General features: G+C 70.3%; 1 protein-coding gene across 2 annotated transcripts in view; it reads left to right on the top strand.

Annotated features, from left to right (window-relative positions):
• The first annotated feature begins 1,816 nt into the window (after positions 1-1,816).
• nras (NRAS proto-oncogene, GTPase) overlaps positions 1,817-26,015 on the top strand; it is an 85,878-nt gene continuing 61,679 nt past the window's right edge. Inside the window, exon 1 of one of the 2 annotated variants that reach the window (XM_087973679.1) lies at positions 1,817-1,941. The gene's annotated coding sequence lies outside the window, so the exon portion shown is untranslated. The remainder of the gene's footprint in view (positions 1,942-26,015) is intronic. The other variant, XM_087973680.1, reaches the window with a different exon arrangement.

The raw sequence follows: 26,015 nt of genomic DNA, 5'->3' as shown, positions 1-26,015 counted from the left end.
GTCACGGAGGGAGTGATCTTTACGGAATGCTGATAGGGGAGGGGAGGGAAATATATCCTTGGTGGTGGGGTCCGTTTGGAGGTGGCGGAAATGACGGTGGATGATGCGCTGTACATGGAGATTGGTGGGGTGGTAGGTGAGGACCAGTGGGGTTCTGTCCTGGTGGCGGTTGGAGGAGCGGGGCTCAAGGGCGGAGGAGCGGGAAGTGGAAGAGATGCGGTGGAGGGCATCGTCGACCACGTCGGGGGGGAAAAAGAATCGAAGGTCCCTGGCGTTGTGAAGCAGCAATGCTAACCACTGAGCCACCATGCTGTCCAAATATTAATGCTGTTTAAATCTCCACTGATGCTGCCTGACTTGACTTGCCAAGTTTCCTTGCTTTCAAAGGGCAAACATAGACATGAGGGATAGTACTTCCTATGCTCTAAGTTTTCAAACTTTTTAGTTGTTCGAAACGTGGAAGTGCACTGTATTGTAGACAGTGATATATATAATGTTTTACAGATTTCAATAAACTGTCTGCCCTGGTTCAAACTGGGGGGGGTTCTATGCCTCATCAGTTTCAAGTATATGTTGCTTTAAGACTACTGCATGCATCTTGCTAATCAGACATCTTAATCATAGCTAAATATGATGTGGTTTTACACAATCTGAGTGACGTGGTTTTCTCTAAAGCTGAAACCAAAGCTGGGTGATGTTGTTCATGCTCTACATGAAACGCTGATTCAAGCAGGCTGAATGGCCTCCTTCTGCACTGTAACACTCCTGTGATTCTGCAAGCTAATGTCCACTGTCAGCCAAATTGGCATAGAGTGCATTTTGTATTTAAGACACTTTCCATTCATAGCCAATGACAAAGCAGGTTTTATTTTAAGCCCCAAACAGCTAAAACAGTTGGCTGAATTCAAACTGACAGTCAGGCATCAAGTGCTTTGAAATGTAAAGTTGTTTCTATCAATTTGTTCAAGAGAAGGAACACAAATTTGGCAAAGTGGATTTTTAAAAAATTAATACTCAAAAGAGAAGCCAACTATTTTAAAAAAATTCTCCCCCCCCGTGCAGAGGGCACTGCATGCCCTGGGAGCAATGGAAAGGCAACAATCAATGTTTCATAGATGTAGAACACATAATGATGGTCTCCTAGGGCTGATCACAAGGCAAAGATTCAATTGAAAGCTTTGGATAAGAAACAAAACGAATACTTGGGAGAAAGTTCACACTGAGTTTAGATCGCGTCAGAAACTCTCATGTTTAATATCCTGAGATGAACGTACCTTTTTTTAGAATAAATCACATTAAGATAAAGTAATTTTATTTTCGTCGGGATACTTCTGTATTTCAGATAGAGTGTCAGAATCCAAAAGAAACTGGTAAATGAATGTGGAATGTCACAATTATTGATCTGCTGCAAGGGAATGTGTATTCTGCATTACACAACTTGATAAAAATTGGCCTCTTACAGCTCCTGTTGCTATTTTGTTCTGACACTGCTCTGCTCACTCACTGCCTGCTTTTATATGGGCTATTTATAACTCCATAAGCAGGCTGACGTCACTACGCAAGCCACTAACCAGAAAGACTACAGATCCCAGACGTCACTGCGGGCAAAGCGCTTGCGTACATCGACCATCCCAAAGTCCCACAGTCCGAGGTACATTTTTTGCCTGTAATACAATAATTTCCACGTTTGAGGGCAGCGGTGATGCTGATATTTGAACGGAGCGGTGTGCTCCAGCGAGGGGGGGTGGCCTGTGAGGGGGAGCGGGTTAGCTGGGGCGTGCAGTGGCGGCGGGGTCCTCCAGGCCCGGCTGTCCTCGGCACGGAGAGTTGGGGTGGAGGCGCGAGAGCGGCAGTTAGCGAGGGGGCGGAGTGCGCATGTGCAGAGCGCTGCCCACTGCTCGAGCCCAAGCCCGATAGCGGGGGCTGGAGAGACAGCGGAGGGTGAGTGACCCTGACAGGGGGTGGGGGTGGATGGCAGTGAGTGAGTAAATGAGGGGTGGGGGAATGGTAGACTGAGTGAGTGACAGGTAGTGAGAAGGATAGTGAGCGAGGGGGCAGTGAGTGACAGTGAAGGGGATGGGAGGGGGACAGGGTGAGGGGGCGGGGGGTGGGGGTGGGGAGTGAGGGGGTGGGGAGTGTGGGGGTGGGGAGTGTGGGGAGTGAGGGGGTGGGGAGTGTGGGGGTGGGGGTGGGGAGGGTGGGGAGTGTGGGGGTGGGGAGTGAGGGGGAGGGGAGTGAGGGGGAGGGGAGTGTGGGGGTGGGGAGTGTGGGGGTGGGGAGTGTGGGGAGTGAGGGGGTGGGGAGTGTGGGGGTGGGGGTGGGGAGGGTGGGGAGTGTGGGGGTGGGGAGTGAGGGGGAGGGGAGTGAGGGGGAGGGGAGTGAGGGGGTGGGGAGTGAGGGGGTGGGGAGTGTGGGGGTGGGGGGGGGGAGGGGAGGGTGGGGGTGGGGGTGGAGGGGGTGTGTGGGGTGGGGGTGGGGAGGGTGGGGGAGGGGGTGGGGAGTGTGGGGGTGGGGAGGGAAGGGGAGGGGTTGGGGAGTGAGGGGGAGGGGGGTGGGGGGTGAGGGGGTGGGGAGTGAGGGGGAGGGGGGTGGGGGGTGAGGGGGTGGGGAGTGAGGGGGTGGGGAGTGAGGGGGAGGGGGGTGAGGAGTGGGGTGGGGAGTGAGGGGGAGGGGGGTGGGGGAGGGGGGTGAGGAGTGAGGGGGTGGGGAGTGAGGGGGTGGGGAGTGGGGAGTGAGGGGGTGGGGAGTGAGGGGGTGGGGAGTGAGGGGGAGGGGGTGGGGAGTGAGGGGGAGGGGGGTGGGGAGTGAGGGGGAGGGGGGTGGGGAGTGAGGGGGAGGGGGGTGGGGGGTGAGGGGGTGGGGAGTGAGGGGGTGGGGGTGGGGAGTGAGGAGTGAGGGGGTGGGGAGTGAGGAGTGAGGGGGTGGGGAGTGAGGAGTGAGAGTGAGGGGGTGGGGAGGGAGGGGGAGAGGGTAGGGGGTGGGGAGGGAGGGGGAGAGGGTAGGGGGTGGGGAGTGAGGGGGAGGGGGTGGGGAGTGAAGGTTTGGGGAGTGAGGGGGAGAGGGTGGGGAGTGAGGGAGTGAGGAGTGAGGGGGTGGGGAGTGAGGAGTGGGGGAGTGGGGAGTGAGGAGTGAGGGGGTGGGGAGTGAGGAGTGAGGGGGTGGGGAGTGAGGGGGTGGGGAGTGAGGGGGTGGGGAGTGAGGGGGTGGGGAGTGAGGAGGTGGGGAGTGAGGGGGTGGGGAGGGAGGGGGTGGGGAGTGAGAGTGAGGGGGTGGGGAGTGAGGGGGAGGGGGAGAGGGTAGGGGGTGGGGAGGGAGGGGGAGAGGGTAGGGGGTGGGGAGGGAGGGGGTGGGGAGTGAGGGGGAGGGGGTGGGGAGTGAAGGTTTGGGGAGTGAGAGGGAGAGGGTAGGGGGTGGGGAGTGAGGGAGTGAGGAGTGAGGGGGTGGGGAGTGAGGAGTGGGGGAGTGGGGAGTGAGGGGGTGGGGGTGGGGAGTGAGGTGGTGGGGAGTGGGGAGTGAGGGGGTGGGAGTGAGGGGGTGGGGGTGGGGAGGGAGGGGGTGGGGAGTGGAGAGTGAGGGGGTGGGAGTGAGGGGGGAGGGGAGTGAGGGGGCGGGGTAGGGGGGTGAAGGGAGAGAGTAGGGGGTGGGTTAGGTGAGGGGGTGGGGAGGTGAGGGGGTGGGTTAGGTGAGGCGGTGGGGAGGTGAGGCGGTGGGGAGGTGAGGCGGTGGGGAGGTGAGGCGGTGGGGAGTGAGGGGGTGGGGAGCTGAGGGGGTGGGGAGGTGAGGGGGTGGGGGTGGGGAGTGAGGGGGTGGGGAGGTGAGGGGGAGGGGGTGGGGAGTGAGGGGGGGAGGGGGTGGGGAGTGAGGGGGGAGGGGGTGGGGAGTGAGGGGGTGGGGAGTGAGGGGGTGGAGGGGGTGGGGAGTGAGGGGGTGGGGAGGTGAGGGGGAGGTGAGGGGGAGGTGAGGGGGAGGGTGTGGGGAGTGAGGGGGTGGGGAGGTGAGGGGGTGGGGAGGTGAGGGGGGGGAGGGGGTAGGGAATGAGGGGGTGGGGAGGTGAGGGGGTGGGGAGTGAGGGGGGTGGGGAGGGAGGGGGTGGGGAGGGGAGGGGGTGGGGGGGAGGGGGTGGGGAGGTGAGGGGGAGGGATGGGGAGTGAGGGGGTGGGGAGGGGAGGGGGTGGGGAGTGAGGGGGTGGGGAGGTGAGGGGAGGGAGGGGGTAGGGAATGAGGGGGTGGGGAGGTGAGGGAGAGGGGGTTGGGAGGGGAGGGGGTGGGGAGGTGAGGGGGAGGGATGGGGGGTGAGGGGGTGGGGAGGTGAGGGGGAGGGATGGGGAGTGAGGGGGTGGGGAGGTGAGGGGGTGGGATGGGGAGTGAGGGGGTGGGGAGTGAGGGGGTGGGGAGGTGAGGGGGTGGGGAGGTGAGGGGGGGGAGGGGGTAGGGAATGAGGGGGTGGGGAGGTGAGGGGGTGGGGAGGGGAGGGGGTGGGGAGGTGAGGGGGAGGGATGGGGGTGAGGGGGTGGGGAGGTGAGGGGGAGGGATGGGGAGTGAGGGGGTGGGGAGGTGAGGGGGTGGGGAGGTGAGGGGGAGGGATGGGGAGTGAGGGGGTGGGGAGGTGAGGGGGTGGGGAGGTGAGGGGGAGGGATGGGGAGTGAGGGGGTGGGGAGGTGAGGGGGTGGGGAGGTGAGGGGGGGGAGGGGGTAGGGAATGAGGGGGTGGGGAGGTGAGGGGGAGGGGGTGGGGAGGGGAGGGGGTGGGGAGGTGAGGGGGAGGGATGGGGGGTGAGGGGGTGGGGAGGTGAGGGGGAGGGATGGGGAGTGAGGGGGTGGGGAGGTGAGGGGGTGGGGAGGTGAGGGAGGGATGGGGAGTGAGGGGGTGGGGAGGTGAGGGGGTGGGGAGGTGAGGGGGAGGGATGGGGAGTGAGGGGGTGGGGAGGTGAGGGGGAGGGATGGGGAGTGAGGGGGTGGGGAGGTGAGGGGGTGGGGAGGTGAGGGGGAGGGATGGGGAGTGAGGGGGTGGGGAGGTGAGGGGGTGGGGAGGTGAGGGGGAGGGATGGGGAGTGAGGGAGTGGGGAGGTGAGGGGGTGGGGAGGTGAGGGGGAGGGATGGGGAGTGAGGGAGTGGGGAGGTGAGGGGGTGGGGAGGTGAGGGGGAGGGATGGGGAGTGAGGGAGTGGGGAGGTGAGGGGGTGGGGAGGTGAGGGGGAGGGATGGGGAGTGAGGGGGTGGGGAGGTGAGGGGGTGGGGAGGTGAGGGGGAGGGATGGGGAGTGAGGGGGTGGGGAGGTGAGGGGGAGGGATGGGGAGTGAGGGGGTGGGGAGGGGAGGGGGTGGGGAGGTGAGGGGGTGGGATGGGGGAGTGAGGGGGTGGGGAGTGAGGGGGTGGGGAGTGAGGGGGTGGGGATGGGGAGTGAGGGGGTGGGGAGTGAGGGGGTGGGGAGTGAGGGGGTGGGGAGTGAGGGGGTTGGGGTGGGGAGTGAGGGGTGGGGGGGAGTGAGGGGGAGTGGGGAGTGAGGGGTGGGGGGGAGTGAGGGGTGGGGGGGAGTGAGGGGTGGGGGGGAGTGAGGGGGAGGCGAGTGAGGGGGAGGCGAGTGAGGGGAGTGGGGAGTGAGGGGGAGTGGGGAGTGAGGGGGAGTGGGGAGTGAGGGGGTGGGGAGTGAGGGGGAGTGGGGAGTGAGGGGGAGTGGGGAGTGAGGGGGAGTGGGGAGTGAGGGGGTGGGGAGTGAGGGGGTGGGGAGTGAGGGGGAGAGGGTAGGGGGTGGGGAGTGAGGAGGTGGGGAGTGAGGGGGTGGGGAGGGAGGGGGTGGGGAGTGAGAGTGAGGGGGTGGGGAGTGAGGGGGGAGGGGGAGAGGGTAGGGGGTGGGGAGGGAGGGGGAGAGGGTAGGGGGTGGGGAGGGAGGGGGTGGGGAGTGAGGGGGAGGGGTGGGGAGTGAAGGTTTGGGGAGTGAGAGGGAGAGGGTAGGGGGTGGGGAGTGAGGGAGTGAGGAGTGAGGGGGTGGGGAGTGAGGAGTGGGGGAGTGGGAGTGAGGGGGTGGGAGTGAGGGGGTGGGGGTGGGGAGGGAGGGGGTGGGGAGTGGAGAGTGAGGGGGTGGGAGTGAGGGGGGAGGGGAGTGAGGGGGCGGGGTAGGGGGGTGAAGGGAGAGAGTAGGGGGTGGGTTAGGTGAGGGGGTGGGGAGGTGAGGGGGTGGGTTAGGTGAGGCGGTGGGGAGGTGAGGCGGTGGGGAGGTGAGGCGGTGGGGAGGTGAGGCGGTGGGGAGGTGAGGCGGTGGGGAGTGAGGGGGTGGGGAGGTGAGGGGGTGGGGAGGTGAGGGGGTGGGGGTGGGGAGTGAGGGGGTGGGGAGGTGAGGGGGAGGGGGTGGGGAGTGAGGGGGGGAGGGGGTGGGGAGTGAGGGGGGGAGGGGGTGGGGAGTGAGGGGGTGGAGGGGGTGGGGAGTGAGGGGGTGGGGAGGTGAGGGGGAGGTGAGGGGGAGGTGAGGGGGAGGGTGTGGGGAGTGAGGGGGTGGGGAGGTGAGGGGGAGGGGGTGGGGAGGTGAGGGGGTGGGGAGGTGAGGGGGGGAGGGGGTGGGGAGGTGAGGGGGTGGGGAGGTGAGGGGGTGGGGAGGTGAGGGGGTGGGGAGTGAGGGGGTGGGGAGTGAGGGGGTGGGGGGGGAGGGGGTGGGGAGGGGAGGGGGTGGGGGGGGGTGGGGAGGTGAGGGGGAGGGATGGGGAGTGAGGGGGTGGGGAGGGAGGGGGTGGGGAGTGAGGGGGTGGGGAGGTGAGGGGAGGGAGGGGGTAGGGAATGAGGGGGTGGGGAGGTGAGGGAGAGGGGGTTGGGAGGGGAGGGGGTGGGGAGGTGAGGGGGAGGGATGGGGGGTGAGGGGGTGGGGAGGTGAGGGGGAGGGATGGGGAGTGAGGGGGTGGGGAGGTGAGGGGGAGGGATGGGGAGTGAGGGGGTGGGGAGGTGAGGGGGTGGGATGGGGAGTGAGGGGGTGGGGAGTGAGGGGGTGGGGAGGTGAGGGGGTGGGGAGGTGAGGGGGGGAGGGGGTAGGGAATGAGGGGGTGGGGAGGTGAGGGGGAGGGGGTGGGGAGGGGAGGGGGTGGGGAGGTGAGGGGGAGGGGGTGGGGAGGGGAGGGGGTGGGGAGGTGAGGGGGAGGGATGGGGGTGAGGGGGTGGGGAGGTGAGGGGGAGGGATGGGGAGTGAGGGGGTGGGGAGGTGAGGGGGTGGGGAGGTGAGGGGGAGGGATGGGGAGTGAGGGGGTGGGGAGGTGAGGGGGTGGGGAGGTGAGGGGGAGGGATGGGGAGTGAGGGGGTGGGGAGGTGAGGGGGTGGGGAGGTGAGGGGGGGGAGGGGGTAGGGAATGAGGGGGTGGGGAGGTGAGGGGGAGGGGGTGGGGAGGGGAGGGGGTGGGGAGGTGAGGGGGAGGGATGGGGGGTGAGGGGGTGGTGAGGTGAGGGGGAGGGATGGGGAGTGAGGGGTGGGGAGGTGAGGGGGAGGGATGGGGAGTGAGGGGGTGGGGAGGTGAGGGGGTGGGGAGGTGAGGGGGAGGGATGGGGAGTGAGGGGGTGGGGAGGTGAGGGGGAGGGATGGGGAGTGAGGGGGTGGGGAGGTGAGGGGGTGGGGAGGTGAGGGGGAGGGATGGGGAGTGAGGGAGTGGGGAGGTGAGGGGGTGGGGAGGTGAGGGGGAGGGATGGGGAGTGAGGGAGTGGGGAGGTGAGGGGGTGGGGAGGTGAGGGGGAGGGATGGGGAGTGAGGGAGTGGGGAGGTGAGGGGGTGGGGAGGTGAGGGGGAGGGATGGGGAGTGAGGGGGTGGGGAGGTGAGGGGGTGGGGAGGTGAGGGGGAGGGATGGGGAGTGAGGGGGTGGGGAGGTGAGGGGGAGGGATGGGGAGTGAGGGGGTGGGGAGGTGAGGGGGTGGGGAGGTGAGGGGGTGGGATGGGGAGTGAGGGGGTGGGGAGTGAGGGGGTGGGGAGTGAGGGGGTGGGGGTGGGGAGTGAGGGGTGGGGGGGAGTGAGGGGGAGTGGGGAGTGAGGGGTGGGGGGGAGTGAGGGGGAGTGGGGAGTGAGGGGGAGGCGAGTGAGGGGGAGGCGAGTGAGGGGGAGTGGGGAGTGAGGGGGAGTGGGGAGTGAGGGGGAGTGGGGAGTGAGGGGGAGTGGGGAGTGAGGGGGAGTGGGGAGTGAGGGGGAGGCGAGTGAGGGGGAGTGGGGAGTGAGGGGGAGTGGGGAGTGAGGGGGAGTGGGGAGTGAGGGGGAGTGGGGAGTGAGGGGGAGTGGGGAGTGAGGGGGAGTGGGGAGTGAGGGGGTGGGGAGTGAGGGGGTGGGGAGTGAGGGGGAGAGGGTAGGGGGTGGGGAGTGAGGGGGTGGGGAGTGAGGGGGAGAGGGTAGGGGGTGGGGAGTGAGGGGGTGGGGAGTGAGGGGGAGAGGGTAGGGGGTGGGGAGTGAGGGGGTGGGGAGTGAGGGGGAGAGGGTAGGGGGTGGGGAGTGAGGGGGTGGGGAGTGAGGGGGAGAGGGTAGGGGGTGGGGAGTGAGGGGGTGGGGAGTGAGGGGGAGAGGGTAGGGGGTGGGGAGTGAGGGGGTGGGGAGTGAGGGGGAGAGGGTAGGGGGTGGGGAGTGAGGGGGTGGGGAGTGAGGGGGAGAGGGTAGGGGGTGGGGAGTGAGGGGGTGGGGAGTGAGGGGAGAGGGTAGGGGGTGGGGAGTGAGGGGGTGGGGAGTGAGGGGGAGAGGGTAGGGGGTGGGGAGTGAGGGAGTGGGGAGTGAGGGGGAGAGGGTAGGGGGTGGGGAGTGAGGGGGTGGGGAGAGAGGGGGAGAGGGTAGGGGGTGGGGAGTGAGGGGGTGGGGAGTGAGGGGGAGAGGGTAGGGGGTGGGGAGTGAGGGGGTGGGGAGTGAGGGGGAGAGGGTAGGGGGTGGGGAGTGAGGGGGTGGGGAGTGAGGGGGAGAGGGTAGGGGGTGGGGAGTGAGGGGGTGGGGAGTGAGGGGGAGAGGGTAGGGGGTGGGGAGTGAGGGGTGGGGAGTGAGGGGGAGAGGGTAGGGGGTGGGGAGTGAGGGGGTGGGGAGTGAGGGGGAGAGGGTAGGGGGTGGGGAGTGAGGGGGAGGGGAGTGAGGGGGAGAGGGTAGGGGGTGGGGAGTGAGGGGGAGAGGGTAGGGGGTGGGGAGTGAGGGGGTGGGGAGTGAGGGGGAGAGGGTAGGGGGTGGGGAGTGAGGGGGTGGGGAGTGAGGGGGAGAGGGTAGGGGGTGGGGAGTGAGGGGGTGGGGAGTGAGGGGGAGAGGGTAGGGGGTGGGGAGTGAGGGGGAGAGGGTAGGGGGTGGGGAGTGAGGGGGTGGGGAGTGAGGGGGAGAGGGTAGGGGGTGGGGAGTGAGGGGGTGGGGAGTGAGGGGGAGAGGGTAGGGGGTGGGGAGTGAGGGGGTGGGGAGTGAGGGGGTGGGGAGTGAGGGGGAGAGGGGAGGGGGTGGGGAGTGAGGGGGTGGGGAGTGAGGGGGAGAGGGGAGGGGGTGGGGAGTGAGGGGGTGGGGAGTGAGGGGGAGAGGGTAGGGGGTGGGGAGTGAGGGGGTGGGGAGTGAGGGGGAGAGGGTAGGGGGTGGGGAGTGAGGGGGTGGGGAGTGAGGGGGAGAGGGTAGGGGGTGGGGAGTGAGGGGGTGGGGAGTGAGGGGGTGGGGAGTGAGCGGGAGAGGGTAGGGGGTGGGGAGTGAGGGGGTGGGGAGTGAGGGGGAGAGGGTAGGGGGTGGGGAGTGAGGGGGTGGGGAGTGAGGGGGAGAGGGTAGGGGGTGGGGAGTGAGGGGGTGGGGAGTGAGGGGGAGAGGGTAGGGGGTGGGGAGTGAGGGGGAGAGGGTAGGGGGTGGGGAGTGAGGGGGTGGGGAGTGAGTGGGAGAGGGTAGGGGGTGGGGAGTGAGGGGTGGGGAGTGAGGGGGAGAGGGTAGGGGGTGGGGACGTGAGGGGGAGAGGGTAGGGGGTGGGGAGTGAGGGGGAGAGGGTAGGGGGTGGGGAGTGAGGGGGAGAGGGTAGGGGGTGGGGAGTGAGGGGGTGGGGAGTGAGGGGGAGAGGGTAGGGGGTGGGGAGTGAGGGGGAGAGGGTAGGGGGTGGGGAGTGAGGGGGAGAGGGTAGGGGGTGGGGAGTGAGGGGGAGAGGGTAGGGGGTGGGGAGTGAGGGGGTGGGGAGTGAGGGGGAGAGGGTAGGGGGTGGGGAGTGAGGGGGTGGGGAGTGAGGGGAGAGGGTAGGGGGTGGGAGTGAGGGGGTGGGAGAGAGGGGGAGAGGGTAGGGGGTGGGGAGTGAGGGGGTGGGGAGTGAGGGGGAGAGGGTAGGAGGTGGGGAGTGAGGGGGTGGGGAGTGAGGGGGAGAGGGTAGGGGGTGGGGAGTGAGGGGGTGGGGAGTGAGGGGAGAGGGTAGGGGTGGGGAGTGAGGGGGAGAGGGTAGGGGGTGGGGAGTGAGGGGGAGAGGGTAGGGGGTGGGGAGTGAGGGGATAATAGGCGGGGAGTGAGGGGGTGGGGAGTGAGGGGGAGAGGGTAGGGGGCGGGGAGTGAGGGGGTGGGGAGTGAGGGGGAGAGGGTAGGGGGCGGGGAGTGAGGGGGTGGGGAGTGAGGGGGAGAGGGTAGGGGGCGGGGAGTGAGGGGGTGGGGAGTGAGGGGAGAGGGTAGGGGGCGGGGAGTGAGGGGGTGGGGAGTGAGGGGGAGAGGGTAGGGGGCGGGGAGTGAGGGGGTGGGGAGTGAGGGGGAGAGGGTAGGGGGCGGGGAGTGAGGGGGTGGGGAGTGAGGGGGAGAGGGTAGGGGGCGGGGAGTGAGGGGGTGGGGAGTGAGGGGGAGAGGGTAGGGGGCGGGGAGTGAGGGGGTGGGGAGTGAGGGGGAGAGGGTAGGGGCGGGGAGTGAGGGGGTGGGGAGTGAGGGGGAGAGGGTAGGGGGCGGGGAGTGAGGGGGTGGGGAGTGAGGGGGAGAGGGTAGGGGGTGGGGAGTGAGGGGGTGGGGAGTGAGGGGGAGAGGGTAGGGGGTGGGGAGTGAGGGGGTGGGGAGTGAGGGGGAGAGGGTAGGGGGTGGGGAGTGAGGGGGTGGGGAGTGAGGGGGAGACGGTAGGGGGTGGGGAGTGAGGGGCAGAGGGTAGGGGTGGGGAGTGAGGGTCAGGGGGTGGGTGAGGGGGTGGGGAGTGAGGGTCGGGGTGGGTGAGGGGGTGGGGAGTGAGGGTCAGGGGGTGGGTGAGGGGGTGGGGAGTGAGGGTCAGGGGGTGGGTGAGGGGGTGGGGAGTGAGAGTCAGGGGGTGGGTGAGGGGGTGGGGAGTGAGGGTCAGGGGGTGGGTGAGGGCTTGGGGAGTGAGGGTCAGGGGTTGGTTGAGGGGGTGGGGAGTGAAGGTCAGGGGGTGGTTGAGGGGTTGGTTGAGGGGGTGGGGAGTGAGGGTCAGGGGGTGGGTGAGGGGGTGGGGAGTGAGGGTCAGGGGGTGGTTGAGGGGGTGGTTGAGGGGGTGGGGAGTGTGGGTCAGGGGGTGGGTGAGGGGGTGGGGAGTGAGGGTGAGGGGGTGGGGAGTGAGGGTGAGGGGGTGGGGAGTGAGGGTGAGGGGGTGGGGAGTGCGGGTGAGGGGGTGGGGAGTGCGGGTCAGGGGGTGTGTGAGGGGGTGGGGAGTGAGGGTCAGGGGGTGGGTGAGGGGGTGGGGAGTGAGGGTCAGGGGGTGGGTGACGGGGTGGGGAGTGAGGGTCAGGGGGTGGGTGAGGGGGTGGGAGTGAGGGTCAGGGGGTGGGTGAGGGGGTGGGAAGTGAGGGTCAGGGGGTGGGTGAGGGGGTGGGAAGTGAGGGTCAGGGGGTGGGTGAGGGGGTGGGGAGTGAGGGTGAGGGGGTGGGGAGTGAGGGTCAGGGGTTGGGTGAGGGGGTGGGGAGTGAGGGTCAGGGGGTGGGTGAGGGGGTGGGGAGTGAGGGTCAGGGGGTGGGTGAGGGGGTGGGGAGTGAGGGTCAGGGGGTGGGGAGTGAGGGTCAGGGGGTGGGTGAGGGGGTGGGGAGTGAGGGTCAGGGGGTGGGTGAGGGGGTGGGGAGTGAGGGTCAGGGGGTGGGTGAGGGGGTGGGGGGTGAGGGTCAGGGGGTGGGTGAGGGGGTGGGGAGTGAGGGTCAGGGGGTGGGGAGTGAGGGTCAGGGGGTGGGTGAGGCGCTGGGGAGTGAGGGTCAGGGGGTGGGGTGAGGGTCGGGGTGGGTGATGGAGTGGGGAGTGAGGGTCAAGGGGTGGGTGTGGGGGTGGGGAGTGAGGGTCAGGGGGTGGGTGAGGGGGTGGGGAGTGAGGGGGTGGGGTGAGGGGGTGGGGAGTGAGGGTCAGGGGGTGGGTGAGGGGGTGGGGAGTGAGGGTCAGGGGGTGGGGTGAGGGGGTGGGTGTGAGGGTCAGGGGGTGGGTGAGGGGGTGGGAAGTGAGGGTCAGGGGGTGGGGAGTGAGGGTCAGGGGGTGGGGAGTGAGGGTCAGGGGGTGGGTGAGGGGGTGGGGAGTGATGGTCAGGGGGTTGGTGAGGGGGTGGGGAGTGATGGTCAGGGGGTGGGTGAGGGGGTGGGGAGTGATGGGCAGGGGGTGGGTGAGGCGCTGGGGAGTGAGGGTCAGGGGGTGGGGAGTGTGGGTCGGGGTGGGTGATGGGGTGGGGAGTGAGGGTCAGGGGGTGGGAAGTGAGGGTCAGGGGGTGGGTGAGGCGCTGGGGAGTGAGGGTCAGGGGGTCGGGAGTGAGGGTCGGGGTGGGTGATGGGGTGGGGAGTGAGGGTCAAGGGGTGGGTGTGGGGGTGGGGAGTGAGGGTCAAGGGGTGGGTGTGGGGGTGGGGAGTGAGGGTCAAGGGGTGGGTGTGGGGGTGGGGAGTGAGGGTCAAGGGGTGGGTGTGGGGGTGGGGAGTGAGGGTCAAGGGGTGGGTGTGGGGGTGGGGAGTGAGGGTCAAGGGGTGGGTGTGGGGGTGGGGAGTGAGGGTCAGGGGGTGGGTGTGGGGGTGGGGAGTGAGGGTCAGGGGGTGGGTGTGGGGGTGGGGAGTGAGGGTCAGGCGGTGGGTGAGGGGGTGGGGAGTGAGGGTGAGGGGGTGAGGTCAGGGGGTGGGTGAGGGGGTGGGGAGAGAGGGTCAGGGGGTGGGTGAGGGGGTGGGGAGTGAGGGTCAGGGGGTGGGTGAGGGGGTGGGGAGTGAGGGTCAGGGGGTGGGTGAGGGGGTGGGGAGTGAGGGTCAGGGGGTGGGTGAAGGGGTGGGGAGTGAGGGTCAGGGGGTGGGTGAAGGGGTGGGGAGTGAGGGTCAGGGGGTGGGTGAGGAGGTGGGGAGTGAGGGGCAGGGGGTGGGTGAGGCGCTGGGGAGTGAGGGTCAGGGGTTGGGGAGTGTGGGTCGGGGTGGGTGATGGGGTGGGGAGTGAGGGTCAAGGGGTGGGTGTGGGGGTGGGGAGTGAGGGTCAAGGGGTGGGTGTGGGGGTGGGGAGTGAGGGTCAGGGGGTGGGGAGTGAGGGTGAGGGGGTGGGTGAGGGGGTGAGGTCTGGGGATGGGTGAGGCGGTTGGGAGTGAGGGTCGGGGTGGGTGAGGGGGTGGGGAGTGAGGGTCAGGGAGTGGGTGAGGGGGTGGGGAGTGAGGGTCAGGGGGTGGGTGAGGGGGTGGGGAGTGAGGGTCAGGGGGTGGGTGAGGAGCTGGGGAGTGAGGGGCAGGGGGTGGGTGAGGCGCTGGGGAGTGAGGGTCAGGGGGTGGGGAGTGAGGGTCGGGGTGGGTGATGGGGTGGGGAGTGAGGGTCAAGGGGTGGGTGTAGGGGTGGGGAGTGAGGGTCAAGGGGTGGGTGTGGGGGTGGGGAGTGAGGGTCAGGGGGTGGGTGAGGGGGTGTGGTGAGGGGGTGGGTGAGGGGGTGAGGTCAGGGGGTGGGTGAGGGGGTGTGGTGAGGGGGTGGGTGAGGGGTTGAGGTCAAGGGGTGGGTGAGGGGTTGAGGTCAGGGGGTGGGTGAGGGGTTGAGGTCAGGGGGTGGGTGAGGGGTTGAGGTCAGGGAGTGGGTGAGGGGTTGAGGTCAGGGAGTGGGTGAGGGGTTGAGGTCAGGGGGTGGGTGAGGGGTTGGGGTGAGGGGGTGGTGTCAGGGGGTGGGTGAGGGGGTGGGAAGTGAGGGTCAGGGGGTGGGTCAGGGGGTGGGGAGTGAGGGTCAGGGGTGGGGAGTGAGGGTCAGGGGGTGGGTGAGGGGGTGGGGAGTGAGGGTCAGGGGGTGGGTGAGGGGGTGGGGAGTGAGGGTCAGGGGGTGGGTGAGGGGGTGGGGAGTGAGGGTCAGGGGGTGGGTCAGGGGGTGGGGAGTGAGGGTCAGGGGGTGGGTCAGGGGGTGGGGAGTGAGGGTCAGGGGGTGGGGAGTAAGGGTCAGGGGGTGGGTGAGGGGGTGGGGAGTGAGGGTCAGGGGGTGGGTGAGGGGGTGGGGAGTGAGGGTCAGGGGGTGCGTGAGGGGGTGGGGAGTGAGGGTCAGGGGGTGGGTGAGGGGGTGGGGAGTGAAGGTCAGGGGGTGGGGAGTGAGGGTCAGGGGGTGGGTGAGGGGGTGGGGAGTGAGGGTCAGGGGGTGGGTGAGGGGGTGGGGAGTGAGGGTCAGGGGGTGGGTGAGGGGGTGGGGAGTGAGGGTCAGGGGGTGGGTGAGAGGGTGGGGAGTGAGGGTCAGGGGGTGGGTGAGGGGGTGGGGAGTGAGGGTCAGGGGGTGGGTGAGGGGGTGGGGAGTGAGGGTCAGGGGGTGGGTGAGGGGGTGGGGAGTGAGGGTCAGGGGGTGGGTGAGGGGGTGGGGAGTGAGGGTCAGGGGGTGGGTGAGGGGGTGGGGAGTGAGGGTCAGGGGGTGGGTGAGGGGGTGGGGAGTGAGGGTCAGGGGGTGGGTGAGGGGGTGGGGAGTGAGGGTCAGGGGGTGGGTGAGGGGGTGGGGAGTGAGGGTCAGGGGGTGGGTGAGGGGGTGGGGAGTGAGGGTCAGGGGGTGGGTGAGGGGGTGGGGAGTGAGGGTCAGGGGGTGGGTGAGGGGGTGGGGAGTGAGGGTCAGGGGGTGGGTGAGGGGGTGGGGAGTGAGGGTCAGGGGGTGGGTGAGGGGGTGGGGAGTGAGGGTCAGGGGGTGGGTGAGGGGGTGGGGAGTGAGGGTCAGGGGGTGGGTGAGGGGGTGGGGAGTGAGGGTCAGGGGGTGGGTGAGGGGGTGGGGAGTGAGGGTCAGGGGGTGGGTGAGGGGGTGGGGAGTGAGGGTCAGGGGGTGGGTGAGGGGGTGGGGAGTGAGGGTCAGGGGGTGGGTGAGGGGGTGGGGAGTGAGGGTCAGGGGGTGGGTGAGGGGGTGGGGAGTGAGGGTCAGGGGGTGGGTGAGGGGGTGGGGAGTGAGGGTCAGGGGGTGGGTGAGGGGGTGGGGAGTGAGGGTCAGGGGGTGGGTGAGGGGGTGGGGAGTGAGGGTCAGGGGGTGGGTGAGGGGGTGGGGAGTGAGGGTCAGGGGGTGGGTGAGGGGGTGGGGAGTGAGGGTCAGGGGGTGGGTGAGGGGGTGGGGAGTGAGGGTCAGGGGGTGGGTGAGGGGGTGGGGAGTGAGGGTCAGGGGGTGGGTGAGGGGGTGGTTGAGGGGGTGGGGAGTGAGGGTCAGGGGGTGGGTGAGGGGGTGGGGAGTGAGGGGGAGAGGGTAGGGGGTGGGTGAGGGGGTGGGGAGTGAGGGGGAGAGGGTAGGGGGTGGGGAGTGAGGGGGTGGGGAGTGAGGGGGAGAGGGTAGGGGGTGGGGAGTGAGGTGGTGGGGAGTGAGGGGGAGAGGGTAAGGGGTGGGGAGTGAGGGGGAGAGGGTAGGGGGTGGGGAGTGAGGGGGTGGGGTGTGAGGGGGAGAGGGTAGGGGGTGGGGAGTGAGGAGGTGGGGAGTGAGGGGGAGAGGGTAGGGGGTGGGGAGTGAGGGGGTGGGGAGTGAGGGGGAGAGGGTAGGGGGTGGGGAGTGAGGGGGTGGGGAGTGAGGGGGAGAGGGTAGGGGGTGGGGAGTGAGGGGGTGGGGAGTGAGGGGGAGAGGGTAGGGGGTGGGGAGTGAGGGGGAGAGGGTAGGGGGTGGGGAGTGAGGGGGAGAGGGTAGGGGGTGGGGAGTGAGGGGGAGAGGGTAGGGGGTGGGGAGTGAGGGGGTGGGGAGTGAGGGGGAGAGGGTAGGGGGTGGGGAGTGAGGGGGTGGGGAGTGAGGGGGAGAGGGTAGGGGGTGGGGAGTGAGGGGGTGGGGAGTGAGGGGGAGAGGGTAGGGGGTGGGGAGTGAGGGAGTGGGGAGTGAGGGGGAGAGGGTAGGGGGTGGGGAGTGAGGGGGTGGGGAGAGAGGGGGAGAGGGTAGGGGGTGGGGAGTGAGGGGGTGGGGAGTGAGGGGGAGAGGGTAGGGGGTGGGGAGTGAGGGGGTGGGGAGTGAGGGGGAGAGGGTAGGGGGTGGGGAGTGAGGGGGAGAGGGGTAGGGGGTGGGGAGTGAGGGGGTGGGGAGTGAGGGGGAGAGGGTAGGGGGTGGGGAGTGAGGGGGTGGGGAGTGAGGGGGAGAGGGTAGGGGGTGGGGAGTGAGGGTGAGAGGGTAGGGGGTGGGGAGTGAGGGGGAGGGGGTGGGGAGTGAGGGGGAGAGGGTAGGGGGTGGGGAGTGAGGGGGAGAGGGTAGGGGGTGGGGAGTGAGGGGGTGGGGAGTGAGGGGGAGAGGGTAGGGGGCGGGGAGTGAGGGGGTGGGGAGTGAGGGGGAGAGGGTAGGGGGCGGGGAGTGCGGGGGTGGGGAGTGAGGGGGAGAGGGTAGGGGGCGGGGAGTGAGGGGGTGGGGAGTGAGGGGGAGAGGGTAGGGGGCGGGGAGTGAGGGGGTGGGGAGTGAGGGGGAGAGGGTAGGGGGCGGGGAGTGAGGGGGTGGGGAGTGAGGGGGAGAGGGGAGGGGGTGGGGAGTGAGGGGGTGGGGAGTGAGGGGGAGAGGGTAGGGGGTGGAGAGTGAGGGGGTGGGGAGTGAGGGGGAGACGGTAGGGGGTGGGGAGTGAGGGGGTGGGGAGTGAGGGGGAGAGGGTAGGGGTGGGGAGTGAGGGTCAGGGGGTGGGTGAGGGGGTGGGGAGTGAGGGTCAGGGGGTGGGTGAGGGGGTGGGGAGTGAGGGTCAGGGGGTGGGTGAGGGGGTGGGGAGTGAGGGTCAGGGGGTGGGTGAGGGGGTGGGGAGTGAGGGTCAGGGGGTGGGTGAGGGGGTGGGGAGTGAGGGTCCGGGGGTGGGTGAGGGGGTGGGGAGTGAGGGTCAGGGGGTGGGTGAGGGGGTGGGGAGTGAGGGTCAGGGGGTGGGTGAGGGGGTGGGGAGTGAGAGTCAGGGGGTGGGTGAGGGGGTGGGGAGTGAGGGTCAGGGGGTGGGTGAGGGCTTGGGGAGTGAGGGTCAGGGGTTGGTTGAGGGGGTGGGGAGTGAGGGTCAGGGGGTGGTTGAGGGGGTGGGGAGTGAGGGTCAGGGGGTGGGTGAGGGGGTGGGGAGTGAGGGTCAGGGGGTGGTTGAGGGGGTGGTTGAGGGGGTGGGGAGTGTGGGTCAGGGGGTGGGTGAGGGGGTGGGGTGTGAGGGTGAGGGGGTGGGTGAGGGGGTGGGTGAGGGGGTGGGTGAGGGGGTGGGGAGTGAGGGTGAGGGGGTGGGGAGTGAGGGTGAGGGGGTGGGGAGTGAGGGTGAGGGGGTGGGGAGTGCGGGTGAGGGGGTGGGGAGTGCGGGTGAGGGGGTGGGGAGTGCGGGTCAGGGGGTGTGTGAGGGGGTGGGGAGTGAGGGTCAGGGGGTGGGTGACGGGGTGGGGAGTGAGGGTCAGGGTGTGGGTGACGGGGTGGGGAGTGAGGGTCAGGGGGTGGGTGAGGGGGTGGGAGTGAGGGTCAGGGGGTGGGTGAGGGGGTGGGAAGTGAGGGTCAGGGGGTGGGTGAGGGGGTGGGAAGTGAGGGTCAGGGGGTGGGTGAGGGGGTGGGGAGTGAGGGTGAGGGGGTGGGGAGTGAGGGTCAGGGGTTGGGTGAGGGGGTGGGGAGTGAGGGTCAGGGGTTGGGTGAGGGGGTGGGGAGTGAGGGTCAGGGGGTGGGTGAGGGGGTGGGGAGTGAGGGTCAGGGGGTGGGTGAGGGGGTGGGGAGTGAGGGTCAGGGGGTGGGGAGTGAGGGTCAGGGGGTGGGTGAGGGGGTGGGGAGTGAGGGTCAGGGGGTGGGTGAGGGGGTGGGGGGTGAGGGTCAGGGGGTGGGTGAGGGTGTGGGGAGTGAGGGTCAGGGGGTGGGTGAGGGGGTGGGGAGTGAGGGTCAGGGGGTGGGTGAGGGGGTGGGGAGTGAGGGTCAGGGGGTGGGGAGTGAGGGTCAGGGGGTGGGTGAGGCGCTGGGGAGTGAGGGTCAGGGGGTGGGGTGAGGGTCGGGGTGGGTGATGGAGTGGGGAGTGAGGGTCAAGGGGTGGGTGTGGGGGTGGGGAGTGAGGGTCAGGGGGTGGGTGAGGGGGTGGGGTGAGGGGGTCAGGGGGTGGGTGAGGGGGTGGGGAGTGAGGGTCAGGGGGTGGGGTGAGGGGGTGGGGAGTGAGGGTCAGGGGGTGGGTGAGGGGGTGGGGAGTGAGGGTCAGGGGGTGGGTGAGGGGGTGGGGAGTGAGGGTCAGGGGGTGGGTGAGGGGGTGGGGAGTGAGGGTCAGGGGGTGGGTGAGGGGGTGGGGAGTGAGGGTCAGGGGGTGGGGAGTGAGGGTCAGGGGGTGGGGAGTGAGGGTCAGGGGGTGGGTGAGGGGGTGGGGAGTGAGGGTCAGGGGGTTGGTGAGGGGGTGGGGAGTGATGGTCAGGGGGTGGGTGAGGGGGTGGTGAGTGATGGGCAGGGGGTGGGTGAGGCGCTGGGGAGTGAGGGTCAGGGGGTGGGGAGTGTGGGTCGGGGTGGGTGATGGGGTGGGGAGTGAGGGTCAGGGGGTGGGAAGTGAGGGTCAGGGGGTGGGTGAGGCGCTGGGGAGTGAGGGTCAGGGGGTGGGGAGTGAGGGTCGGGGTGGGTGATGGGGTGGGGAGTGAGGGTCAAGGGGTGGGGGTGGGGAGTGAGGGTCAAGGGGTGGGGGTGGGGAGTGAGGGTCAAGGGGTGGGGGTGGGGAGTGAGGGTCAAGGGGTGGGTGTGGGGGTGGGGAGTGAGGGTCAAGGGGTGGGTGTGGGGGTGGGGAGTGAGGGTCAAGGGGTGGGTGTGGGGGTGGGGAGTGAGGGTCAAGGGGTGGGTGTGGGGGTGGGGAGTGAGGGTCAAGGGGTGGGTGTGGGGGTGGGGAGTCAGGGTCAAGGGGTGGGTGTGGGGGTGGGGAGTGAGGGTGAGGGGGTGAGGTCAGGGGGTGGGTGAGGGGGTGGGGAGAGAGGGTCGGGGGTGGGTGAGGGGGTGGGGAGTGAGGGTCAGGGGGTGGGTGAGGGGGTGGGGAGTGAGGGTCAGGGGGTGGGTGAAGGGGTGGGGAGTGAGGGTCAGGGGGTGGGTGAGGAGGTGGGGAGTGAGGGGCAGGGGGTGGGTGAGGCGCTGGGGAGTGAGGGTCAGGGGGTGGGGATTGTGGGTCGGGGTGGGTGATGGGGTGGGGAGTGAGGGTCAAGGGGTGGGTGTGGGGGTGGGGAGTGAGGGTCAAGGGGTGGGTGTGGGGGTGGGGAGTGAGGGTCAGGGGGTGGGGAGTGAGGGTCAAGGGGTGGGTGTGGGGGTGGGGAGTGAGGGTCGGGGTGGGTGATGGGGTGGGGAGTGAGGGTCAAGGGGTGGGCGTAGGGGTGGGGAGTGAGGGTCAAGGGGTGGGTGTGGGGGTGGGGAGTGAGGGTGAGGGGGTGAGGTCAGGGGGTGGGTGAGGGGGTGTGGTGAGGGGGTGGGTGAGGGGTTGAGGTCAGGGGGTGGGTGAGGGGTTGAGGTCAGGGAGTGGGTGAGGGGTTGAGGTCAGGGAGTGGGTGAGGGGGTGAGGTGAGGGGGTGGGTGAGGGGGTGGGGTGAGGGGGTGGGGAGTGAGGGTCAGGGGGTGGGTCAGGGGGTGGGTCAGGGGGTGGGGAGTGAGGGTCAGGGGGTGGGGAGTGAGGGTCAGGGGGTGGGTGAGGGGGTGGGGAGTGAGGGTCAGGGGGTGGGTGAGGGGGTGGGGAGTGAGGGTCAGGGGGTGGGTGAGGGGGTGGGGAGTGAGGGTCAGGGGGTGGGTGAGGGGGTGGGGAGTGAGGGTCAGGGGGTGGGTGAGGGGGTGGGGAGTGAGGGTCAGGGGGTGGGGAGTAAGGGTCAGGGGGTGGGTGAGGGGGTGGGGAGTGAGGGTCAGGGGGTGCGTGAGGGGGTGGGGAGTGAGGGTCAGGGGGTGGGTGAGGGGGTGGGGAGTGAAGGTCAGGGGGTGGGGAGTGAGGGTCAGGGGGTGGGTGAGGGGGTGGGGAGTGAGGGTCAGGGGGTGGGTGAGGGGGTGGGGAGTGAGGGTCAGGGGGTGGGTGAGGGGGTGGGGAGTGAGGGTCAGGGGGTGGGTGAGAGGGTGGGGAGTGAGGGTCAGGGGGTGGGTGAGGGGGTGGGGAGTGAGGGTCAGGGGGTGGGTGAGGGGGTGGGGAGTGAGGGTCAGGGGGTGGGTGAGGGGGTGGGGAGTGAGGGTCAGGGGGTGGGTGAGGGGGTGGGGAGTGAGGGTCAGGGGGTGGGTGAGGGGGTGGGGAGTGAGGGTCAGGGGGTGGGTGAGGGGGTGGGGAGTGAGGGTCAGGGGGTGGGTGAGGGGGTGGGGAGTGAGGGTCAGGGGGTGGGTGAGGGGGTGGGGAGTGAGGGTCAGGGGGTGGGTGAGGGGGTGGGGAGTGAGGGTCAGGGGGTGGGTGAGGGGGTGGGAGTGAGGGTCAGGGGGTGGGTGAGGGGGTGGGGAGTGAGGGTCAGGGGGTGGGTGAGGGGGTGGGGAGTGAGGGTCAGGGGGTGGGTGAGGGGGTGGGGAGTGAGGGTCAGGGGGTGGGGAGTGAGGGTCAGGGGGTGGGTGAGGGGGTGGGGAGTGAGGGTCAGGGGGTGGGTGAGGGGGTGGGGAGTGAGGGTCAGGGGGTGGGTGAGGGGGTGGGGAGTGAGGGTCAGGGGGTGGGTGAGGGGGTGGGGAGTGAGGGTCAGGGGGTGGGTGAGGGGGTGGGGAGTGAGGGTCAGGGGGTGGGTGAGGGGGTGGGGAGTGAGGGTCAGGGGGTGGGTGAGGGGGTGGGGAGTGAGGGTCAGGGGGTGGGTGAGGGGGTGGGGAGTGAGGGTCAGGGGGTGGGTGAGGGGGTGGGGAGTGAGGGTCAGGGGGTGGGTGAGGGGGTGGGGAGTGAGGGTCAGGGGGTGGGTGAGGGGGTGGGGAGTGAGGGTCAGGGGGTGGGTGAGGGGGTGGGGAGTGAGGGTCAGGGGGTGGGTGAGGGGGTGGGGAGTGAGGGTCAGGGGGTGGGTGAGGGGGTGGGGAGTGAGGGTCAGGGGGTGGGTGAGGGGGTGGGGAGTGAGGGTCAGGGGGTGGGTGAGGGGGTGGGGAGTGAGGGTCGGGGGTGGGTGAGGGGGTGGGGAGTGAGGGTCAGGGGGTGGGTGAGGGGGTGGGGAGTGAGGGTCAGGGGGTGGGTGAGGGTCAGGGGGTGGGTGAGGGGGTGGGGAGTGAGGGTCAGGGGGTGGGGAGTGAGGGTCAGGGGGTGGGGAGTGAGGGTCAGGGGGTGGGTGAGGGGGTGGGGAGTGAGGGTCAGGGGGTGCGTGAGGGGGTGGGGAGTGAGGGTGAGGGGGTGGGGAGTGAAGGTCAGGCGGTGGGGAGTGAGGGTCAGGGGGTGGGTGAGGCGGTGGGGAGTGAGGGTCAGGGGGTGGGTGAGGGGGTGGGGAGTGAGGGTCAGGGGGTGGGGAGTGAGGGTCAGGGGGTGGGTGAGGGGGTGGGGAGTGAGGGTCAGGGGGTGGGTGAGGGGGTGGGGAGTGAGGGTCAGGGGGTGGGTGAGGGGGTGGGGAGTGAGGGTCAGGGGGTGGGTGAGGGGGTGGGGAGTGAGGGTCAGGGGGTGGGTGAGGGGGTGGGGAGTGAGGGTCAGGGGGTGGGTGAGGGGGTGGGTGAGGGGGTGGGGAGTGAGGGTCAGGGGGTGGGTGAGGGGGTGGGGAGTGAGGGTCTGGGGGTGGGTGAGGGGGTGGGGAGTGAGGGTCAGGGGGTGGGTGAGGGGGTGGGGAGTGAGGGTCAGGGGGTGGGTGAGGGGGTGGGGAGTGAGGGTCATGGGGTGGGTGAGGGGGTGGGGAGTGAGGGTCAGGGGGTGGGTGAGGGGGTGGGGAGTGAGGGTCAGGGGGTGGGTGAGGGGGTGGGGAGTGAGGGTCAGGGGGTGGGTGAGGGGGTGGGGAGTGAGGGTCAGGGGGTGGGTGAGGGGGTGGGGAGTGAGGGTCAGGGGGTGGGTGAGGGGGTGGGGAGTGAGGGTCAGGGGGTGGGTGAGGGGGTGGGGAGTGAGGGTCAGGGGGTGGGTGAGGGGGTGGGGAGTGAGGGTCAGGGGGTGGGTGAGGGAGTGGGGAGTGAGGGTCAGGGGGTGGGTGAGGGAGTGGGGAGTGAGGGTCAGGGGGTGGGTGAGGGGGTGGGGAGTGAGGGTCAGGGGGTGGGTGAGGGGGTGGGGAGTGAGGGTCAGGGGGTGGGGAGTGAGGGTCAGGGGGTGGGTGAGGGGGTGGGGAGTGAGGGTCAGGGGGTGGGTGAGGGGGTGGGGAGTGAGGGTCAGGGGGTGGGTGAGGGGGTGGGGAGTGAGGGTCAGGGGGTGGGTGAGGGGGTGGGGAGTGAGGGTCAGGGGGTGGGTGAGGGGGTGGGGAGTGAGGGTCAGGGGGTGGGTGAGGGGGTGGAGAGTGAGGGTCAGGGGGTGGGTGAGGGGGTGGGGAGTGAGGGTCAGGGGGTGGGTGAGGGGGTGGGGAGTGAGGGTGAGGGGGTGGGTGAGGGGGTGGGGAGTGAGGGTGAGGGGGTGAGGTCAGGGGGTGGGTGAGGGGGTGGGGAGTGAGGGTCAGGGGGTGGGTGAGGGGGTGGGGAGTGAGGGTCAGGGGGTGGGTGAGGGGGTGGGGAGTGAGGGTCAGGGGGTGGGTGAGGGGGTGGGGAGTGAGGGTCAGGGGGTGGGTGAGGGGGTGGGGAGTGAGGGTCAGGGGGTGGGTGAGGGGGTGGGGAGTGAGGGTCAGGGGGTGGGTGAGGAGGTGGGGAGTGAGGGGCAGGGGGTGGGTGAGGCGCTGGGGAGTGAGGGTCAAGGGGTGGGTGTAGGGGTGGGGAGTGAGGATCAAGGGGTGGGCGTGGGGGTGGGGAGTGAGGGTCAGGGGGTGGGTGAGGGGGTGGGGAGTGAGGGTGAGGGGGTGAGGTCAGTGGGTGGGTGAGGGGGTGTGGTGAGGGGGTGGGTGAGGGGGTGAGGTCAGGGGGTGGGTGAGGGGGTGAGGTCAGGGGGTGGGTGAGGGGGTGAGGTCAGGTGGTGGGTGAGGGGGTGGGGTCAGGGGGTGGAGAGGGGGTGGGGTCAGGGGGTGGGTGAGGGGGTGGTGTCGGGGTGGGTGAGGGGGTGGGTGAGGGGGTGGGGAGTGAGGGTCAGTGGGTGGGTGAGGGGGTGGGGAGTGAGGGTCAGGGGGTGGGTGAGGGGGTGAGGTCAGGGGGTGGGTGAGGGGGTGAGGTCAGGGGGTGGGTGAGGGGGTGAGGTCAGGGGGTGGGTGAGGGGGTGAGGTCAGGGGGTGGGTGAGGGGGTGAGGTCGGGTGGTGAGGGGGTGAGGTCAGGGGGTGGGTGAGGGGGTGGAGAGGGGGTGGGGTCAGGGGGTGGGTGAGGGGGTGGTGTCGGGGTGGGTGAGGGGGTGGGGTCAGGGGGTGGGTGAGGGGGTGGGGTCAGGGGGTGGGTGAGGGGGTGGGGAGTGAGGGTCAGGGGGTGGGTGAGGGGGTGGGGAGTGAGGGTCAGGGGGTGGGTGAGGGGGTGGGGAGTGAGGGTCAGGGGGTGGGTGAGGGGGTGGGGAGTGAGGGTCAGGGGGTGGGTGAGGGGGTGGGGAGTGAGGGTCAGGGGGTGGGTGAGGGGGTGGGGAGTGAGGGTCAGGGGGTGGGTGAGGGGGTGGGGAGTGAGGGTCAGGGGGTGGGTGAGGGGGTGGGGAGTGAGGGTCAGGGGGTGGGTGAGGGGGTGGGGAGTGAGGGTCAGGGGGTGGGTGAGGGGGTGGGGGGTGGGTGAGGGGGTGGGGAGTGAGGGTCAGGGGGTGGGTGAGGGGGTGGGGAGTGAGGGTCAGGGGGTGGGTGAGGGGGTGGGGAGTGAGGGTCAGGGGGTGGGTGAGGGGGTGGGGAGTGAGGGTCAGGGGGTGGGTGAGGGGGTGGGGAGTGAGGGTCAGGGGGTGGGGAGTGAGGGTCAGGGGGTGGGTGAGGGGGTGGGGAGTGAGGGTCAGGGGGTGGGTGAGGGGGTGGGGAGTGAGGGTCAGGGGGTGGGTGAGGGGGTTGGGAGTGAGGGTCAGGGGGTGGGTGAGGGGGTGGGGAGTGAGGGTCAGGGGGTGGGTGAGGGGGTGGGGAGTGAGGGTCAGGGGGTGGGTGAGGAGGTGGGGAGTGAGGGGCAGGGGGTGGGTGAGGCGCTGGGGAGTGAGGGTCAGGGGGTGGGTGAGGAGGTGGGGAGTGAGGGGCAGGGGGTGGGTGAGGCGCTGGGGAGTGAGGGTCAGGGGGTGGGTGTAGGGGTGGGGAGTGAGGATCAAGGGGTGGGCGTGGGGGTGGGGAGTGAGGGTCAGGGGGTGGGTGAGGGGGTGGGGAGTGAGGGTGAGGGGGTGTGGTGAGGGGGTGGGTGAGGGGGTGTGGTGAGGGGGTGGGTGAGGGGGTGAGGTCAGGGGGTGGGTGAGGGGGTGAGGTCAGGGGGTGGGTGAGGGGGTGAGGTCAGGGGGTGGGTGAGGGGGTGGGGTCAGGGGGTGGAGAGGGGGTGGGGTCAGGGGGTGGGTGAGGGGGTGGTGTCGGGGTGGGTGAGGGGGTGGGGTGGGGGTGGGTGAGGGGGTGGGGAGTGAGGGTCAGTGGGTGGGTGAGGGGGTGGGGAGTGAGGGTCAGGGGGTGGGTGAGGGGGTGAGGTCAGGGGGTGGGTGAGGGGGTGAGGTCAGGGGGTGGGTGAGGGGGTGAGGTCAGGGGGTGGGTGAGGGGGTGAGGTCAGGGGGTGGGTGAGGGGGTGAGGTCAGGGGGTGGGTGAGGGGGTGAGGTCAGGGGGTGGGTGAGGGGGTGAGGTCAGGGGGTGGGTGAGGGGGTGAGGTCAGGGGGTGGGTGAGGGGGTGAGGTCGGGTGGTGAGGGGGTGAGCTCAGGGGGTGGGTGAGGGGGTGGAGAGGGGGTGGGGTCAGGGGGTGGGTGAGGGGGTGGTGTCGGGGTGGGTGAGGGGGTGGGGTCAGGGGGTGGGTGAGGGGGTGGGGTCAGGGGGTGGGTGAGGGGGTGGGGAGTGAGGGTCAGGGGGTGGGTGAGGGGGTGGGGAGTGAGGGTCAGGGGGTGGGTGAGGGGGTGGGGAGTGAGGGTCAGGGGGTGGGTGAGGGGGTGGGGAGTGAGGGTCAGGGGGTGGGTGAGGGGGTGGGGAGTGAGGGTCAGGGGGTGGGTGAGGGGGTGGGGAGTGAGGGTCAGGGGGTGGGTGAGGGGGTGGGGAGTGAGGGTCAGGGGGTGGGTGAGGGGGTGGGGAGTGAGGGTCAGGGGGTGGGTGAGGGGGTGGGGAGTGAGGGTCAGGGGGTGGGTGAGGGGGTGGGGAGTGAGGGTCAGGGGGTGGGTGAGGGGGTGGGGAGTGAGGGTCAGGGGGTGGGTGAGGGGGTGGGGAGTGAGGGTCAGGGGGTGGGTGAGGGGGTGGGGAGTGAGGGTCAGGGGGTGGGTGAGGGGGTGGGGAGTGAGGGTCAGGGGGTGGGTGAGGGGGTGGGGAGTGAGGGTCAGGGGGTGGGTGAGGGGGTGGGGAGTGAGGGTCAGGGGGTGGGTGAGGGGGTGGGGAGTGAGGGTCAGGGGGTGGGTGAGGGGGTGGGGAGTGAGGGTCAGGGGGTGGGGAGTGAGGGTCAGGGGGTGGGGAGTGAGGGTCAGGGGGTGGGTGAGGGGGTGGGGAGTGAGGGTCAGGGGGTGGGTGAGGGGGTGGGGAGTGAGGGTCAGGGGGTGGGTGAGGGGGTGGGGAGTGAGGGTCAGGGGGTGGGTGAGGGGGTGGGGAGTGAGGGTCAGGGGGTGGGTGAGGGGGTGGGGAGTGTGGGTCAGGGGGTGGGTGAGGGGGTGGGGTGTGTGGGTCAGGGGGTGGGTGAGGGGGTGGGGAGTGTGGGTCAGGGGGTGGGTGAGGGGGTGGGGAGTGTGGGTCAGGGGGTGGGTGAGGGGGTGGGGAGT

This window comes from Chiloscyllium plagiosum, unplaced genomic scaffold (genome assembly GCF_037043375.1).
Source record: "Chiloscyllium plagiosum isolate Xiang-an unplaced genomic scaffold, Cpla_swu_hap1 HiC_scaffold_26, whole genome shotgun sequence".
Classification (NCBI taxonomy): Eukaryota; Metazoa; Chordata; class Chondrichthyes; order Orectolobiformes; family Hemiscylliidae; genus Chiloscyllium; species Chiloscyllium plagiosum.
This window is presented reverse-complemented; position numbering and strand designations above follow the sequence as displayed.